The following is a 19,533-nucleotide window of genomic DNA, read 5'->3' as shown; positions in this document are numbered from 1 at the left end:
AACTCGATTTTTCATGTTATCTTATCTACACTTAAGTAAATGCAATACCTTGGACTACTGAGGGGTCTTTTTATTTCCATGGGTTTAGGTACTTATGTGAGAAATATTGAAGAGGTATTGTAGGTGATTAGTCTGATCTTCATGGCTTTTGGGTCACAAGCAGATCCAAAGCCCATTTAGGACTATTATATGGCTAAGCCAAGTGCAGAGCAGTTAGGTATCTAAAACTCATTTTTCTTCTGGAGAAAGCATAATGGAGTATCCTTAGACTTTAACAGGCCTTCATCAACTTTCTTTTCCTCTAAGGCACTGTCCCCTTTCCCTTTTCTTTTCCTTCCTTTCACTTATAGAAGCCAAATGGATTCAGGCTGATGATGGTTGTTAGAAAAGAGAATATAACTGGAGACTTACAAAGATATCCAAGGGCCGATCATCATGGATTTTCATCATCATCATATCTGTGGTATTTATTGAACGCTTAGGTGTGCAGAGCACTGTAGAAAGCTCTTGGGAGAGTACAATACAGCAGGGTTGGTAAACACATTCCAGTGGAAAAAGTAGGCTCTCATGCTTTCTGGACCAGTCCTAAGACCAACTTAGAGCACAGGTAGGTCTGAATTCCCTGACTAGGACTTATCTCTCAACTTGATTTAAAAATCAAGGTAGCATGGAGCTCACATAAACATTCTGATGTTTATAGCACATAACCATTTGGTTTATACGTCATGTGTGCTAATTTTGATTCTCTTCACTTCAATCCCCACATCCAAGGCCTGCAATCTTTAATGTTGCTAGATGCTATGGCTTGATTTATTCCTGGTCTATTTTGCTTGACAGGCTCTCCCTCCCCACAGTTTTGTTTTTCTCACTTCTTTACTGCTTGACCCTTTAAAGACCCTGAAGAAAAAGTCACATCATCCCTACTACTTGAACCTTTTGCTTCTTGGTATTACTCTCCTCTTTGTCTCAAATTTCTTTTCTCTTTCTTATCCTTTGTTCAGTTGTAATTATTTACATGTTAGCATTAGCCTTCTCTGATATCTATCTTCCATTTCCCTTCCCCTCATCTCCTGTGACCTTTAACTCTCTAACCGTATTGCAATCTGCAAAGCATTTGGGATTCAAGTTGTATGAAAAGTGATACACAAAAGAAAATTACATTACTGTCTTGTGAGATCCTTCATCTCCACCTTTTTCTTTTCCCTGTTGGATTGTGCTTGAAAGAGGTATCATGAGTTTACCATATTCTTTAAGTTTATTTTTCAATTTGAGGTGTGGATCATGAAATCCACTTAGCAAAGCAACAAAGTTGGTAAGACCTAGCAGAATGAGAAGCCCAGAATTGTTGGCTTAAAAGGCACTGGTTGAAAATATGGATCGGTTGATCCCACCACAGAAGCTCTGCTGTAGGGAAAGGATGTGCTAGTGCAGTTAAAATACATTCTTAATTCTAAAAATGCTAATTCCCTCTGAAGAGTGGAGCTGTACCTTATGCTATTTAGCTTTCTATCTCATAGGATTGCTCCATATAAGATACAGCCCAAACTGAAAATTACTTTCAGAAGTTGGTCATGGTGAAATTAGTAAATCATGGAGTTAGTCATGGGTTAAATAACAGCAGAAGATGCAAGAAAACCTGAGGCTGATTGCTTTGTCACAAATGGCTCACAGATGTTAAAATATGTGTTTCCTAATAAAAACAAAAAAAAATGTCAGGCTGACTAGCAAGAGAGGCCAACTTCACCTGACTAAAAATGAGACAGGCCGTATTTAAACAGCAGCTGACTAGGTCCATCTCCAATTTTATCTGAAACTGGAAAGAGACTTTGGAAGGAGATATTGAGTGCTTTTAAGAAGAAAAGTACAAAATTCTAAATTTAACACATTTATACAAAATGCATTAGTTGTAATCTTTTCTCAGCAGACATAAGATGCAGTAATTTGGTGAACTTCAATGATATTGTGATTTATAAGGGGTCTCATTATAATTCTCTCATTTCTATACTGATTGCAAAATACTTCTTCATCTACTCATTTGGGCTTGGGCTCCAAATGACTAACATCTGCCACTCTCATCAGCTGTGCTGAAGACTCAGGTGAATCGAATTAACAATCCAATTCAACTAGAATCTTTCCTTTAAACACGGCTGGAGTTGGCAAGTCCTAGAGTTCTTGTTTAGGATCTTGTCTGGTGAGCTGGGTAACTAGAAGATTTGGAGTCAGGAGAACTGGCATTCAGTCAAAAAGAGAAAGAAAGTCTTAGAAGAAAATGCCTTGCTAATGCTGATTCAGGAAGATGAACTTCTTAAGCCTCCTTCAGAATTTCAAAGGCCCCCCTGTTGTATCATGCAAGAGATCAACCAGGGAGTGTAACTCCTAAGTGTTGCAACAGAAGAAGGCTCTGAAGTGATTTGGTAAAAACCTTAAATTACTATTCTTTCTTATGAAGGTGCTATAAAGATCGCCAACGGTTATATTTACCTATTATATTGTATTAGAAGACTTTCAAGTAGTATCATAGAAACAATTGCACTTCTAAGGGTTTAGTAAAATAAGTAATCAGTGGTCATGTTTTCCCCTGAGATCTCACATTTCTTGTTTGTATTTTTAAAAAAACTCAGCAATGTTTGAATACTGTAAGGATTTTGGATCTTCTTTTCTCATAGCTTCTGTTTTCCCCTCAAAGTTTTCTCTAATGGAAAAATGAACATTATTTAGTAGCTATTCAAAAATATCTATTCTACTCTAGGAAGCAAATACTCATTTATCTAAGTGCTCTAGTAGTATAAAACTTAAGCAAAGAGCCGTAAAGTCCAAATGAATGCCTCCTAAGAATTGTCCTGTGCAACGGAACCATGCGGTAAAATAAAAGATTATGAAAAATAAAATGATCATTCTGTATTAAAAATGATGGATCATTAGAAAAGCAATGAGGCCTAGTGGAAAGAGCATGGGCCTGAAAGTCAGAAGATCTGGGTTCTAATCTCAACTCTGTCACTTGTTTTCTCTGTGACCTTGGGCAAGTCACTTAAATCCTCTGTGCTTCAGTTCCCTAATCTGTAAAATGGGGATTAATTCAGTGAACCCCATGTGGCACAAGGGACTGTGTCCATCCTGATCATCTTATATCGTCCTCAGCACTTAGAATGATGCTTGACACACAGAAAATGCTTAACAAATACCATTAAAATACACACACTTAAAAACCAACAAATCGTTACACAGTAATATCAATCTGAAAATGGAAACAATTTTAAGTGGCTATTTTACATTCAGCTCCAGTTAAGTGCCCACATCAGTGGAAATGTAGTGCTCAGGTTGATAAAAGAAATATTCTGGAGCTGGAAGGGACCTTGAGACCATCTAATTGGGTCCCTAGATATTGAATCTTTTAGTAAAGGTGCCCTGGCAATGCAGCTTGTCCACTCAGCCATCCTGTTCTAGACTGTGTGCCAGATAGTTTTAACTGGCAACCCTAACTTTACCTGAGGACTCGGCAATGTGAGTGAATTGACTTCAACCTTTTCATTTAGCTTTTCTTAGCTTCTCTTTCCATATCTAGTTAATGTGGATGAAATTTTACAGTATTTTTTGTTAAATCAGAAAACTTCAAAGGAGAAAAACACTAGTTTTTATAAATGCGTCATGTTTTAAGACTTATACCCTGTTCAAGAAATGCAAAGCAAACATTTTTGCGTCTTTCACAATTTTCACATCAGCACCAGTAAGCAGATTCAATCTGCATTTGGTCAGGAATGTAATGTTGTTGTTTTTTTCTAATTCTCTACTCTCCTGATGCCAAAACCAAAAATAGTTGTATGGGATGGGGCAGAGACTGGGCTGGGCAGATGCTTTTACTTTGTGTGTTTTGGTTTTTATTTTCTTCAGTACAGCGCTGTAGAAACTCCTAGGGACACGTTTCCCTTGATGTTCTTTAGGTGAATGTCCATGGGGCTAAACTCAGAACTGCTGTCATCATTTTTGTGGTTTTGCTCCTGCTTCCTTTTTACTGCCAGGAAGCTCTACCTGAGCTGGTTTTCCTGGTCCTTGGTGCTAGTTTGAAGTCCGTATCTACCTTATGTCACTTGAAAGCGTTTGGAGTGGTTCCCATTTTGTGGTCCCTTCACCAATTCCAGTGATCACAGAGCTTTCACAAAAAGCCACATGGCTTCTAGCAGTTAATATGTGGTGGAAGAGGAAGAACGAGCCGCTTTTTCAAGCCTTGAATGTGAATTAAAATTTATCACTTCTAGGTAAAGGCTTTAAAATAGTTTGCCTGAGTCTCTGCTCAGTAACTGTTTGAGGTGAGTTAGTGCGGCTGGTCCTTCTGAATGGACGATGAATTTGAGGTGAGTCATTAGCCGAAGGTCCCAGGGACTGGAGGAATTGGAACTCCTTATCCATGGGCTTCAAGAGCACCACTGAGCCCAGCGAATCATCACCCCAGCTATGCAATTCATACAATCTGGAAAACATGACAGACTTTGAAAATGGTATCTTCTGGAGGACCAGAAACAAGCTGCACTGACCATGGGTGTGGAAAAACTACGTTTTCAGTTATTAATCACTTATGCAGCTTTTTGGAATGCGCAGGATGGTTTAAATTTGTTGTAGGCTGGTGAAATGTTTCTACTTGTTTTTAAATTGCAGAGGTAAGTCCGAAGGCAGTGGTAAATAAAGAGCAGGGCTTTCCCCTGGAGATTAAAGAAATCTCTTAATCTTGAAAAATGACCACGTGTCTCTAAACACTCCCTGTATGGATTTGATGACAATTTCTGGTCTGAGTTAAAATTGTCTTGTGATACAAAATGGCTTTGCTTCACTACACTGATTGTCCATGAAAATGAACAAAGGTGATGGGATTAGTTTCCTTTGATGTTACTGACTTTTGTATGTGATGATCCAGGGTTCAATTTCAGATATGGGTGGGAGTCTCTGTTCTGTAGAAGTATATATTTCTGGACTCTCCCAAGTGGTGTTGAACCTTGCTGTCATTCCTTGATTCATTAAATGTCATTGTTTAAGTGTGACAAAAAGCTGCTGAGCTATGCTACAGAAGTTCTGGGAAGGGCAGTGAGGGGGTAGAACAGATGCTGGCCTCCCAGAATGGGCCACAGCAGCACTGCCCCTGCATTAGGCTTTAACTGGCCATCTGTCCTCTTTTCTTAGGCCACCTCACAAGACCTCTGTCCCCTAAGCTGAGTAATGGCGGGCCCTAGGTTTGCTCATAGGTCTTTGAGTGACAGCACAATACAAGTAACAAGTGAAGTGGCACAGCCACTAACACTGGGCCCTTAGCCAGAAGCAACCAGGCTTTAAGGCTACTTTGACTGCTGGGCAGGAGGAACCACTACCCAGAACCATGGCATAGTGGATAGAGCATAGGCCTGGGAGTCAGAAAGACATGGATTCTATTCCTGGCTCCACCACTTTTCTGCCGTGAGACCTTGAGCTAGTCACTTAACTTCTCTGTTCCTCAGTTACCTCATCTGTAAAATGGGGATGGAGAGTGTGAGCCCCACATGGGACAGGGACTGTGTCCAGCTTGATTTGCTTGTATCCACCCCAGCCCTTAATACAGTGCCTGGTGTACAGTAAGTGCTTAACACATATCTTTATTATTATTATTATTATTGTTAAGTGGGTCCACTTTGGCCATATAGAAATTGCATATTTTGCATGTTATTTGCCAATAACTCAAACAGCCGCAAGCAATTTTTTCATGTTCCAAAAAAAACCCCAAAAAGCCACTCACCTTGTGCCCTGCAAAATAACATGGAAAATTTTAACCCCAAAGGACAGTGATTTGGAAAGTTACAACATAATGAAAACTGGGTTAAGAACAGAAATTTTCTCAAACTCAGATACTATTCTGCAGTGAAGAGTAGCTATACTTGGAGGAGTGGCCCACTTGTAATTAATACTGTCACTTACCACTCAAACAATATTCATGCAAAGCGAGTGATGCTGTTGTCAATGACCAGCTGATTGTGTGTTTGTGTGTATGTGTTTATGCATGTATATGCTATGTCATAATATAAAGATATTTATGGCTAGGAAACCCATGTTAATTATTTTTCTTATTTCTCATAACTATCTCTATATGTATTATCTTTGGAAAGAGGGAGGATTGGGTAAATTTATATATGTACTATAAATCCACTAGTCATTTGCAGTGATTCACTATTGTTGCTTGCCTGTCATCAAATAGTACAGTCATTTTGCAATGTCAATTTTCTGTTACCATCACACATGCTTATATTCATTGTGCTAGAAAATGGCCTGGATGAAATGATTTTCAGGAGTAGGTTTGATTTCAGTGGTTTTACACTTGCTCTTTGACTATAAGTTCGGTTGCTTAACTTTTCCTTCAAGTTTTACACCTATTCTGCAGTGGCGAGGCATTTCAAATAGTCCCATTGTTCAAAAGAATATGGCAAGACTTTTTCATGAAGGTGGAATTTTTAAGTGGAAGAAGCACTTAAATAATACAGTGTTTATTAACCACTTGTAATCTGTAGTGACTTTATTAAGATGCTGTTTCTTGACTTTACACTCCTGTTTTCCAAAATGGTGGAAGAATCTTATTAGCTGTAGTGTTTGAAACAGGTCAGGGTGTGATGATTTCCATGCAGACATCAGACAATGCTATGGGGCTTGGGGATTTCAGAAGGAGTCTCATTGACTACCCATTAGAATCACTTGCAAAAGATTTCCTGTCATTGCCCATTCATTTTCAAAATCACATTGTTGATCTAGCTAAGCAGGGCTGAGATGCTTTAAAATGTCTTGGCAATGAAAAGAACCACTATGCCCACTGCACTTCTGCTTTAGCTATTCCTCTCCCTTATTTTTTTTCTATTTATCGCTTATAATTTTTCTTGGTGAAGTCCCTGGAAGCTCTGGTTTTCTTTTAATAAGCAATTTTTTTCTGAGGTTATTCCCATTAAAGCATTCTTTGTTTCCACTGTCAAAGAGGCCTTGTTGAAATCTCATTTGTGAGCTCTGGACCAATGTAAAGAGTCTGATTGAAATTTCAGTGGTCAACTTCATTATTTTAATTAAGATACCTCCAAGAAATCTCTTGTATTCTTCTGGAAACAAATCCATCTTCCTCAGCCTTCCCTTATAACTTAATTATTGTAGCTTGATATCATTTTAGTTTCCAGCAAGTATGACCCTTTAAGAGCAATTATGTCCTTCCTAAGACCTGGTGACTACTTCTAGTGTCAATTCTCTTGGGCAACTGGTATTGAACCGTAAATGGCTTCAACTCCACTTCCTTCTATTTATATTATAGCATTCTTCCAGCTAAACAGTTTCTCTGAGTATTCTGTCTTGGCCTTCCATTCTTGCAGCTGTTAATGGTCAAAATGGCATTTTTCTTCTGACATCCAACTTTCCCCTTATTAATTATACATTAATTGTTTCTTAATGTTTGCAGTGTTTCCTATAACCCAATTGATTCAGTAATCATGTTGACCTCAATGCATTTACTGCATTTCTCAATTTTACCATTCAAAAATTTAAATCTTTTCATCAGTGCTAACTTTATATTATATAAACAACAAATTGTTGTGGCCAGGGATTCTTTTCGTGGTACTAACCCTGTAGGAGTAATCTTCCAACCTAAAACGTGGCTTCTGATTACTGCCAAGTAGCCAATTTTCATTCGAAAAATCTAAATGAACATTTTAAGCTAGTCTAAGTGCAAACATTAGTGCTCTGCACAGAGTAATTGTTCAATAAATACCATTGATCTAAGTACCAGTGAGTTGCACTGGAATATATCTGACTTCACAGGCTCCACGTCTGTGAAACAATTATATGATTAGACCATTCTTTCCAGGACACCATTATGATGATTAGAACATTAGACCATATTTACAGCACTCAGGTAAATATCCTTATACTCTGCTGCTTTCTCTTTCTGCAATTAATTGTAATATCTGCCTCCCCACCCCTATCAAATTGTAAGCCCTTGGAGGGCAGGGATTATGTCTACCAACTCTAATAAGTAAACATTTCTTAAGCTCTTACTATGTGCCAAGCACTGTTCTAAGCGTTTGGGGGAGATACAAGGTAATCAGGTTGTCCCACATGGGGCTCACAATCTTAATCCCCATTTTACAGATGAGGTAACCTAGGCACAGAGAAGTTAGGTGACTTGCCCAAAGTCACACAGCTGACAAGTGGAAGGATTAGAACCCACAACTTCTGTCTCCCAAGCCTGTGCTCTTTGCAGTGAACCATGCATCTTCTGCATTGTACTTGCCCAAGGGCTTAATCCAGTGCTGGCACTCAGTAAGCACTCAATACCAGTGATTGATTGAAAGGCTAGAACTCAGGGTACCACTTTCAGAAAGTCTAAAATTTGGAAGACAGATTCTGGAAATTATTTTCAAAGGACTAAGGCCCGATTGAAAGAAGAATGAGCCTCATTTTAAGTTCACAAAGGCTCTCGAGTTTCTTGAAAATGACAAGAACCTGGAATGAAAGGAGGGATAAGGTCTGCCCAGTCCTCCTTTACTTTCCTATTGCCATGCATACTAATGATAAAGGCAGCTGAAGACATTGGTTGGTCTAAAACTAATTACTTAACTCCTGTATCCACAGATGCTTTGTATATTCAGTCAGTCTGTAGAGGATGAGTTCAGAAGGAATAAACTTCTCTGGTTGGCAGCCCCCAAACTAAGCATTTAGTAGGAGAATTTGATTCTGTGATAATGCTCATTTCTGTCATAACATGATTTTTCACTACACATTTTGGCTAAAATGCTGTGAGGGAATTGGGGAATGTTCTTTTCACCCTGTGAGCCTGTTGGAGCACAGTGCTGCACAGCATCAGGCACAAGGCATATTACACTGTGAGTTTTCCCTCAAGCTTCTGCAAGAATGCAATGCTTTCACTCCAAGAAAAATGGGTGTACTTGGTCAACTGTTGTAGTAATATTCATTCAGTCATATTTATTGAGTGCTTACTGTATGCAGAGTACTGTGCTAAGCACTTACTGTGTACAGAGCATTGTACTAAGCACTTGGTAAGTTTAAATCAAAATGTTCACTGGGTTTACCTTGGAATTTCATTCTTGCCGGCAAATACAATCAAATAGGCAAGTCCCTTTTAACCGTTTTTTTCCAAGAGAAAATTTTCGCAAATATTACTGACCTTCTATTCAACCTAAACTACCATAAGTAGTTAGTACTTCCCTATGAACCTTAAACTCTAAGCAAAAACATTCTATTATGTAATTATGGTGTCCCCCTCATTCTTCTGTAACCCGTAACTATGAGACTCCTGCTGTTTCTTCACTTTCTGCATCAGCTGGTCCATTTTCTATCAGCCTGCATTTGATTAAGTACTACCAGTCAGGATTAATTACTTGGGGCTACAATTTTATCAGCAGGCTTTGAAATTGCTGACCTCATGTCCTTTAAATCTGATTTTGGGTTTGTGTGATGTCTATTTCTTTTGAGACTTTTTTTACAGCATTGCCTAATCATGTCATTGAAAACCTATCTAAATAATTTAGGGTTAGGGATCAAAATATTAAAAATTGCATCTGTTCATTTCATTCCACCCTGGCAGGCTAATGCCAAAGTTACACTTTCCAAGCCAAACAAATAGTAGCAATAGTAATAGTAGTTGTACTAATAATATTTATTAAGCACTTACAATGTGTGGAGAACTGTACTAAACGCTGAGAGGAAAATATGCAGGATGGTGGAGCCTGTCAAATGAAACATAAAATTAGGCCTTTTGGAAATCATGAGGAGTCTACTAGTGGCTTGAAATAGGTATAAAACCATTCAAATCAATTGTTATTTGTTTGTATTTAACACAAATACCCCTTCATTTGGCTTGAAGGTTGGTATCATGTTGAAACCATACCCTGTCAGTTACCCATCGGATATGTATCAATACAACGGTGGTGGTAGACTCATACCCTGCTCGCAGTGAGCTTACATACAGTCTAGAGGGGAAGATGGACATTAAAAATTACAGATATGTACATAAGTGCTGTGGGTCTGAAGGATGGATGAATAAAGGGTGCAAATCCAAGTGCAGGAGTGACAGAGAAGAGAGTGTGAGAAGAGGAAATGAGGCCTGGGTATGTATTGATCTACACCCTGTACCAATGCTATATTTCACTAGAAAAATTCCATCAGGTATAGGAGGTTCAGTTCTGGTATTCAGTGGAATGGACAGCACACTTTCCAGTGATGCAAGGATAGGCAAAAAAAAAAAAGGAGAGATTTGGGGCAGGGAACATGTCTACTGACCCTGTTGCATTATTCTCTCCCAAGTGCTTAGTTCAGTACTCTGAACACAATAAGCACTCAATAAATATGGATTGATTGACACATTGTGTGTGTGTATATGTGTCCTTTATATTTGATGCCACTTGACTCTAGCTAAAGCCCAACCATACTATGGTTTTGTTTTTGCCTCTGTCTTATTAGTTCCCTCAAAGCTTTTGCCAAAAAGGAGTACCCTTTTCTTATTTGCAGGGCCCCAAGCTAGTTTGGCTAGCCAATTTTTGGCACCCCTTGATACTTACTGAGTGCTTTCCAAAATGGCATACTTATTACCATATAAATTGTTTTCTGGTTATTGATTGGGACAGTAAAGTTAGGTAGAGGAAAGGCTTTGCTAGGGAAGAGGAGGAGTTCAGTTCTAAGGTTAAGGTGCCAGTGAGATGTCCTTATAAACATGTCCTGGAAGCACAAGAAGAGGCAAAATGCAGAGGAGTTGGGTAAGAGGTAGTGAAAGCTAGAGGTAGTGGATGAAGCTAGAATGGATGAATTTCCCCCAGGAGTGACTGTAAAAGAAGAAAAGGGGACCCAGACGAGAGACTTGAGGGAAATTAGGAGGTTGGAAGCAGAGGAAGAGCTGGCAAAAGAGTTAAAGAAAGATCAGCCAGCGTTCCAAGAGGAGAGCCAGGTGAGAACTTGTCAGAAAAAAGCAAGGTTTGATTTGATAATGCTTCCAGGTAAAAGGAGTGGTGCACCATGTCATAGGCAACCAAGAGGTTGAGAGGGATTAAAATAGTCGAGCCTGAATGGTGTCTGGCTAATGGGGAGACCTTTTGAATTGCTCTTCTGCTTTGGAAAGAAGTGGCCATTCTGCCAGGCACACAGTGGGGAAGGGCATCTTCAGAGAGCCAGAAGATTTCCACATGCTGAAATACTGTGAAGGTGATGGGAAAAAATGGGTCTTGTGTTGATGAAGCTGTTTCATCCTAGGGCATATAGTTACCAGGTGCTGCAAGCAACAAGCATGACAACAACCTTTTTTAGGACAGGAACAGGGACTGTGTCTGACCTGCTTATCTTGTATCTACCCCAGCACTTGGTACATAGTAAGTTCTTAACAAATACTATAATGATTTTAATTTATAATAATAATGCACAAGGACTGTGTGTCCCACAATGGCCTCTTCACTTTCATATGGAGGAATGTGTGTGTGTGTTTTAGTAGCATTTAAGAATGAAGGACAGGTACACGCACAACATAGTTAACGTATGCAGTGCTATTGTTCTTGACACAGTTACATGCACTAACTCAATATTATTTGCTGTCATATCAGGTTAATGGTCCCTATATAAATTGACTTCTTGTTTTTGAAGATTGGTACCTTGCCTAAAATGAAAAAGAATGCATAAATTTGATATGTTTCATTCAGGAAGGTCCACTTTTTTTTCTGAGCATTTGAGAAAAGCTTTTAATTTTTTGTTAACCACCTCAGGAAATAATAATATGAAAAAATATTTCAATGCTTTAAAAATTGTTAATATAAATGTATCAGCCTTTCTTTTTTTTCCTGTCTTCTTGAATAAGCTGGTTAAGTCTCTGTGACAAGAGCAGTAAATGTGAGCCAGAGGCTACTGAATGAATTGTGGTGGGTAGGGTCTTAGGGTGAGTAAGGAAGGCTTCTTTTTATTGTTCTCCATGGTAATTTGCATTTCTTCTATATTCTAAGAACACTCTTATTGAAGAAATGTGAGTTTCCTTGAGCTTTTACTTTAAAGCTTTTGAAGAATTTATAAAGACAATTCATGTTTACTAATTGAACTGTGGGAAAATGACAGATTATCCTGAACAAACAAGTGCCATTTCCTTCCTGCTTTTTTTCCCCTTGTGATAAATACAAATCCTTTTTTTTTTTTTAGTCCCTGAACAAAGTCTAAAGGGTTACCTAAAGGGTACTTATGTTTATGGTGGTCTCCTAACAGATAACTGAGAGTAACCACTCTGTGTATACCCCATATCCTGTCATTGATTTTTGCTCAGAACTCCCCATTGATTTCAATTGGGAGTTTTGCACTGGGTCGATGGCAGGATATGGCTGGTGACATTAAGGAGAGATAAAATACCCTAACGTAGCTGTCAACAGAACTCAAATTCGGATATAAACTAGATAAATGGCAAACAATTTCAAAATATCATCAAAATGGAAAGTGATTAATGAATGTTTTTTTAAAAAATTAATGAAAAATTAAGTTTAAGTGACTGAATAAAGCCCCTAAGATGACACAATAGCAGAATAGAATCAAAGGATGAAGCTCTTAAAAAGACTAGAGACCAAAATTCCATTATTTCCCCACTTTTATCCAGTGAGGGATTCCCACTGACTTTCGTGAGTTTAGTTAGTGATAGAAGACCACTGGAATCAGGCTTTCCCTTCCAAAACTGCTCAGAACCTCAGATTGGCAGTAAAGGAAGCATCGGTTTCAGTTCCATGTGGTCAGTCACTCCCACAGCTTTTTGAACAATATTCCCAGCCTTGTTCATCTAGGCCTTATCAGAGTCAAAAATTCCATTCAGAGATTCAAAGACCCAAAAAGAGGTGTGTCTGGCCTTTTAGGTCCTTGGAGCCTACTTTGTACCAGGTCCCCTTACCCCTCTTGTCTGCCTTCAACCCTTGCACTCAAAATGGAAAATGGTCATCGGTCAGCCTAAAGGCATTACAATCTAATGGTGGTGTGAGTACTTGAAAGCTGTGCAGTGTAATTGTAGAGGGACCTATGAGGTGAGGATTTTTTTTTGCCTTTATTTGTCAATCTCTGTTCCTACTGCCAACTCCCTAGCACCCCATCCCCTTTTAAACTGTGAGCCTCCTGAGGACCAGAGATCATTTTATGTTTCTCCTTTTATGGACAGTGCTTTGCACAATGCAGAACTCAATAGACGCAATTGAATGGGTAAGAATCCCTGCTATTGTTTTGTCAGTTTCCCAGAAAGGATCATGAACTTGAGCTCGTCCTTATGCTTAGAGATCAAGAAAGTGAGTTCTCAACACGGTCTGACGTCAAAGCAAAGTTTTCAATACAGTGTTTGACACACTGGCAGTCCTTAATGAGTACCACAGTCATTTATGTAACTAGGACTTAGAGTTCCAGAAACACTCCGGGCCTACAGACTTCCCCTGGCTTGATGTCTGCTATTCCAAGCTGGTGACTCAGCCCAAGGGAGTTGTGTGTGAAGGAGTGCCAAAACATTTTGCTACCTAGTTCCCTTATAGCCAATACTGATCTTTAGTTGCTCGCTCGCTCTTGAAAAAGAAAGCTTTTTCACCTTTGATCCGTGAAAACAGTATTAATCAGTCTTAGTGATAAAACAATAACTTAAAAAATGAACATCTGCAAACCCCAAGTATTAAATTCCTTTTCACAAGGTGCCTTGTTCTTTGAGATGGCAACACTTAAATTAGTAGAAGCTTCTAAACTAGGCAAACATAAGCCAAGCAGTCGGTTCTACAGTTAAAAAAAAATTGGCTCTCAGACATCTAGTTAAAGGAAAGTTTACACAGCTTAAGGAGAACTATTTTATAGGAAATTAAATTTCTGTAGTTCTCCACATCTCATTACACTAGGCAGCTCTGCCAACCAGCCCTCATTTTACAGGACCTCACAATTAAGAAATATGCCTGGGCCTGAACCTGATTCAGAAGCTTGGCATGTTGAATTGAGCCCTATCTGTAAACAGCATGACTTTTTATAGCAAGCACAAAACTCATGTATGTAACAAAGGAAGCGGACAGTGCAGTGTGAAGCTTTAATTAATGCTATGCTAACTCTAGGATGTATAAACTGTCAATTTCTTGGGGCAGCTCAAAAGGCTAGTATTCCAAGAAAGTGTGTCCTCCTAATAGAGCAATGATCACAAAGACACACATACACACACACATTGTCAGAATTTATCCAAAACAATCACTATTTCTTTTCTTTGAGGTTACCTTTTGTGAGAGCTGGGAAAGAGGCATAAAAATATGCTCTATTTCCCCAGTAGATTTCAGACTGGATAAATCTAATCGTTACATGAGATCGGAAGCCCATGGGGAACCATTTGCTCTCCCACCAGAAAAAAAACATAGGAGTCCTTCCATCTCTCCCTGTGCCAGCATGCTTCCTGCTGGTATATTAAGTAGACAGCTGGATGGATGCGCTATCTTTCCTCCCCTTGTACACCCCAGCTCAACTCTCCCTGATTTTCTCTCTCCTCAGTGAACACCTCCTCCCCACAACAGCTGCTCCAGGCTAATGGGGAAGGGCCCTTTTTAAGTACCTAAAATACAACTCTATTAAGAAACTGGATTTATCAATATTTTTTTCCCTGTCTTTGGTGCTGCCTCGACCCACCCTCACACCCATCTCCTGATTTTTAAACACTCTCCCTTTCTGCCATCCCACCCTCTTTCTCTCACACAAAAAAGGTTAGTCCAGAAACAATTCCAAACTACTTGGAGTCTCAGAACCATGTCTTTGGCTCACCTTGACTTTGTCTTTGGTATAGTCTTTGCCAGCCTCTAATATTCCCAGTGTAGCAATACTGCCCCGGAACAGACCTACAGATACCTAAGTTTTCACTCATGTCACTCCTGTCCCCCTGCTTAAAAAAAACACAAAAAAGAACTAGAAACCTTTGAGAGCATCTGAAATAGTGGGTGGAATCAGCCCCTTTCTTTAAAAGCAATGTATTTTTTCAGAACCTTAACAATGAGACAGTTGCTCCTATTAGGTTAGAGTCAGAGCAAGCTCTGAACAGCATGCATTTCAGACCAAATTTTTGTCCCTTTCTTTCCCCGCTTGAAACTCATTCTCCCGTAGAAGATAACTAGTCCATCTGACATTAATAAAGACCTAGGACAGCCTGTTCACTTGGGAGAACATACATCTAGTCACCCATTTCTCTGCATAACTATTAATCTGGTTCCACGCCCAAGAATTATTTCTGTTTAAGCAGCAGTTATTAATTCTTCTCTCAAAACTTCTTCCTGACTGAGACATCTCTCCATCCATAATGAGGTCATTAAAACACACTCCTAGAAAAGGGATTTTTCTCAAAGCACTTGTGAAGCTGACTCGGTTTCTCACATGTGCACTCTTCTGTGACTGCTGCCCTGTCAGCAGTGTCTGCCAGCTGGTCTAGGATTCTCACCTTCCATCAGTGCACACATAATAAGGAAGAAATCTCACCACGAAGGTCTTTTCAAGTCTCAGATTTATTAATCTGAAGTTAAAAAAAAAAAAGATGCCTGATCCCAGAATACACATTTCCTTAGCACCTGCTGGACACTAAACAAACTCAGGCAAAAAACAGGCTGGTAAAACATTAATCAAGTTCAGAGTTTATGTGATAGTAGAGTGGACTTATACTTTGATATAGTATGAATACTTTTTCCAGAGTATTGGGCATAGAAAATACTGGAGCTATTTGATGGCTATTAGATTAAATGTCACAAGACCAGAGTGAAAATTCTAGCCAAACATTGGAATATATTCTCTTATCTAAAAAGGAATTGAATAACTGATTGTCTTCCTAATTAAACTCAGAAACATCTATACTGGTACCGAATTGAATTCATATAAATCAAGCTGGCCAGGATAAATATCATTCTAGGAAAAATTTGCACTCCTCAAAGTTTCATTCCACTTGTTGTTCTTGCCATTTGATTCAGTGAACTTTAAAGTGCTGCCATGTCTCTAGGGGACCACTATTTCAAAAATATCACCCAGTCTGAATTTGGCTTGTTTTCAGGTACTGCTGTTTCTTATAGAGTTCAGAGGAAGGAGGTTTTTTGTTCTTCCCTTGTGAGGCAACCAATTTTGGACACAATGAATTTCTGCAAGTTAGTAAGACCTAAAATAGAAAGCCCCTTCGATGTCTTTATTAACATTCTGGAAGAGGGAGTAAACAGAACATTAATGAAATTTTCAGATGATATGAAAGTGGACAGGGTTGTAAATATTAGCAAGGACTAGGAAGTCATACTGATGGGTCTATAGAGGCTAGGGCTGTGGAGTTAAAATTAAATAGAATGAGATTTACATTACGTCTTGGAAAAAATACATCAGTGACACCGTCTGTATCTGAAACCAGAAAATGAACATTTTGTCAGGGACTAAATTGGTGATCTAATTGAGGGTGACAGGGTTTTATGCTAAGAACTGCAGTCACATCTCATTTCACCTCCCATTCCCACAGTATCTGCTGTACTAAAGGGAGCCTTTCTGACAAGTCTTCTCTGATTGGCAGTCAGTGAGACAGTGTCCTGTAATAAAACAAAACTACAAAAGCAAAGAAAATATTTTGGAAACCCTTATCCTTTCTAGGCATGTACAAAAGGTATGATAGAAAGGACTCATCAAAGTCCAACTCAGATTCACATTGCCTGTGTCCACTTGGAAAATGTTCTAAAAAGTTGAAGCACCTCTCCTTTATGAGGTGCTGCTCAACTGTTTTGGAGTTTTCTCCACCCAGAAACAGTATGGTATAGTGGATGGAACACAGGCCTGAGTCAGAGGTCATGAGGTTCTAATCCCAGCTCCCCTACGTGTCTGCTGTGTGACCTTGTGCAAGTCACTTCACGTCTCTGTGCCTCAGTTACCTCATCTGTAAAATGGGGATTGAGACTGTGAACCCCACATGAAACAGGGACTGTGGCCAACCTGATTTGCTTGCATTCACCCCAGAGCCTAGTACAGTACTTGACTTGTAGTAAGTGCTTAACAAATGCCATCACTATTATGGTTAATCCTCCTCGGCCAGTGGTCACCTGGGAGATTTTGGTGTGTTTGAATAAGTTAGACCAAAAGTAATAGTTTTTAAATAAGTAGTAGTTATAATTATGGTACATTTTGAGGGCTTACTATGTGCCCAGCACTGTTCTAAATGCTGGAGTAGATATGAAATAATCAGGTGCGACACAGTTGCTGTCCCAAATGGAGTGCTCAGCCTGAGTGGGAAGGAGTACACGTTCAGGTCCAACTGTTTTCCAGAATAACCCTGTAGCTACAATAGCCTAATGCTATGGAGACACATGTTTAGAAGCAGACTGGCCACTTAAATATTGAATCTCTCAGCTCACTGAAAGATTCTTCATTTTGAAAACCAGACTGACCTGTGGAGATTAGGATCTCTTGCATTTTAAGTGTTATGATATAGTTTTTAAAGTGACATGGCTGCCAGAAAGCATAGTAAGTTCTGTTTGTTGCCCAGAAACAAATTTAGCAAACTAGACCTCCTATGTTCAGAGACTTCCTCCCAAATCCCTTGATATACATATATATGCATTTTTTTAAAAAAGGCTGTGGAACTCACCATGGACATGATTTCTTTATGAGATCCACTCCCACGCAAGGCTGGGTAGATAACATCTGCTCTTGATATGCTCGGGAAATTTTATTCATTGGATTTTTTAAAAAATTGGAAGTTTACTTTTAAAAAAAGAAAAGCCCTTAGGTTGTATGTGCAGTAAAATTATTTCTTGAAAGGCTCAAATCAGATAGCGACAACAACCACAAAAAAGCCTAACATTGTTTACTGAGAGGCCTGACCAGAAGTCAAACCATAGCTCGTCCTGGTGACTCCTAGAACTTGTTCCCATGAAGTTCCACCTTCAAAGTGCTCTAAAGCTCCTTCTTCCTGCACAAGCTGTTGTCTAGAAGTTTGCTGAAGGAATGATAAGAGGGAATCATTTAAAAAAGAACGCAGAAGTTTTTCTCTGACTCCTCGTGGTTTCCCTACAGAGCAATTGCACTAGAGAGCAACAGCCATCATTAATGGATGGAATATGAAGTTGCTGTCAACATTTGTTTTATATAAAAAACCAAATTCAGTTCTCACTAATCTAGGGAAGGAAGAAGAGAGGGAGTATGGACAACTGAAATCTACCAAGAATCTGAAAACCTTGTTTTAGCCAGTAAGTTTATGGTACTTATTAACACTTACTATTAACAACACACTGTAGTGAATTCAGGATAATCAGTTTGGACCAGGACTGCTCGCAGTTTAGGTGAGGGGAGAATGCCACCTCCCACTCTAAACTCTAATTAGCCCTAACAAATCTCAACCTTCTCCTTATACTGAGGGGTAAGACTGGCAGCCAGGGAAATGGCCAAAAGATAGGTAGCAAAAGGGGCTAGGGAGAGAAGTGAAAGGACCTGTTTAATGTAAGAAATCTATGATCAGCTCCTGAATTATCACCTTAGGCTGCTATGCAAATCATACCCAAAATATGAGTCCCATGAAAACAGCTTCAGGGTAAGCTGAGGTGTGTTGACAAATTGTTGCCCTTTCATCGGAGGTCTGCGGATCACCCATATAATTGGAAGGAACTAGAGTCTGAACATGTTGGGGAGGGAGAGAGAATGGCTTTTTCCAGACACACTACCAACCCTCCTAGTCTACCTTGTTTCCTTTTATGAACTCCCACTAGCACTTGACCTTTCCTTTTCTACCCCCATTAGAGTTTCCATTAGTCCCCCTTTTCTCTGGTCCACCCCCCTTTGTAGAATACACCTCTCCCATTAGACTCCTCTGGAAACTATGTAAGTCTTGGTTCTCTTTCCCAAAGCCTTTGCAAGAAATTGTTATGCAAATCAGTGGGTGAATTTGAAAGCCAACCATTTAATCCATTGTATTTATTGAACATTCACCTATTCTGTCAGAGTATTGTACTGAGCACTTGGGAGAATACAATACAGTTAGTAGATATGATCCCTGCCCTTACAGAGTTTGAAATCTAGACCAAACCCTGGTGGCAGCAAAAAAAAAAAATCTTCGAAGGCCCCACATTATACAAAAGAGATTTATTATCAACTTCTTTGTTCAGAGGTGTTTACTGCAATCGAAACTCTTCATGAAACTAATGACTAATTAAGAAGACTGATGTCAGGGAAAGAAGTTCTAATACAAAGATAGTAATGCTGCTACTAGAAAAACTGATCCAGTGTTTGTATTGCATGAAAGTCACACCTTAAAGAAATGAAATGATCCAAGATTTACAAAAAAAAAAAATCCAATCTGGAAAGTGTCAAAACTGAATTTTTTGAGTCCCTTTCTAGGATTTCACCTCATCTGAGTTTGGGGTCTAAGGGTCACCCAGGTTCCTCCAGAGCTAAGATTACTACAACTGAAAGGTAGGCTGAAAACCAAGCAGGGCACGTCAACCAATTTTTGCAGTGTTGAAGGCATATAAGGCATCCTAATCTCATTCCAACAATATAATTTTTGCTATTTATTTCAAT

Source organism: Ornithorhynchus anatinus, chromosome 13 (assembly GCF_004115215.2).
Source record: "Ornithorhynchus anatinus isolate Pmale09 chromosome 13, mOrnAna1.pri.v4, whole genome shotgun sequence".
Taxonomy (NCBI): Eukaryota; Metazoa; Chordata; class Mammalia; order Monotremata; family Ornithorhynchidae; genus Ornithorhynchus; species Ornithorhynchus anatinus.
Note: the sequence above shows the minus strand (reverse complement) of the source record.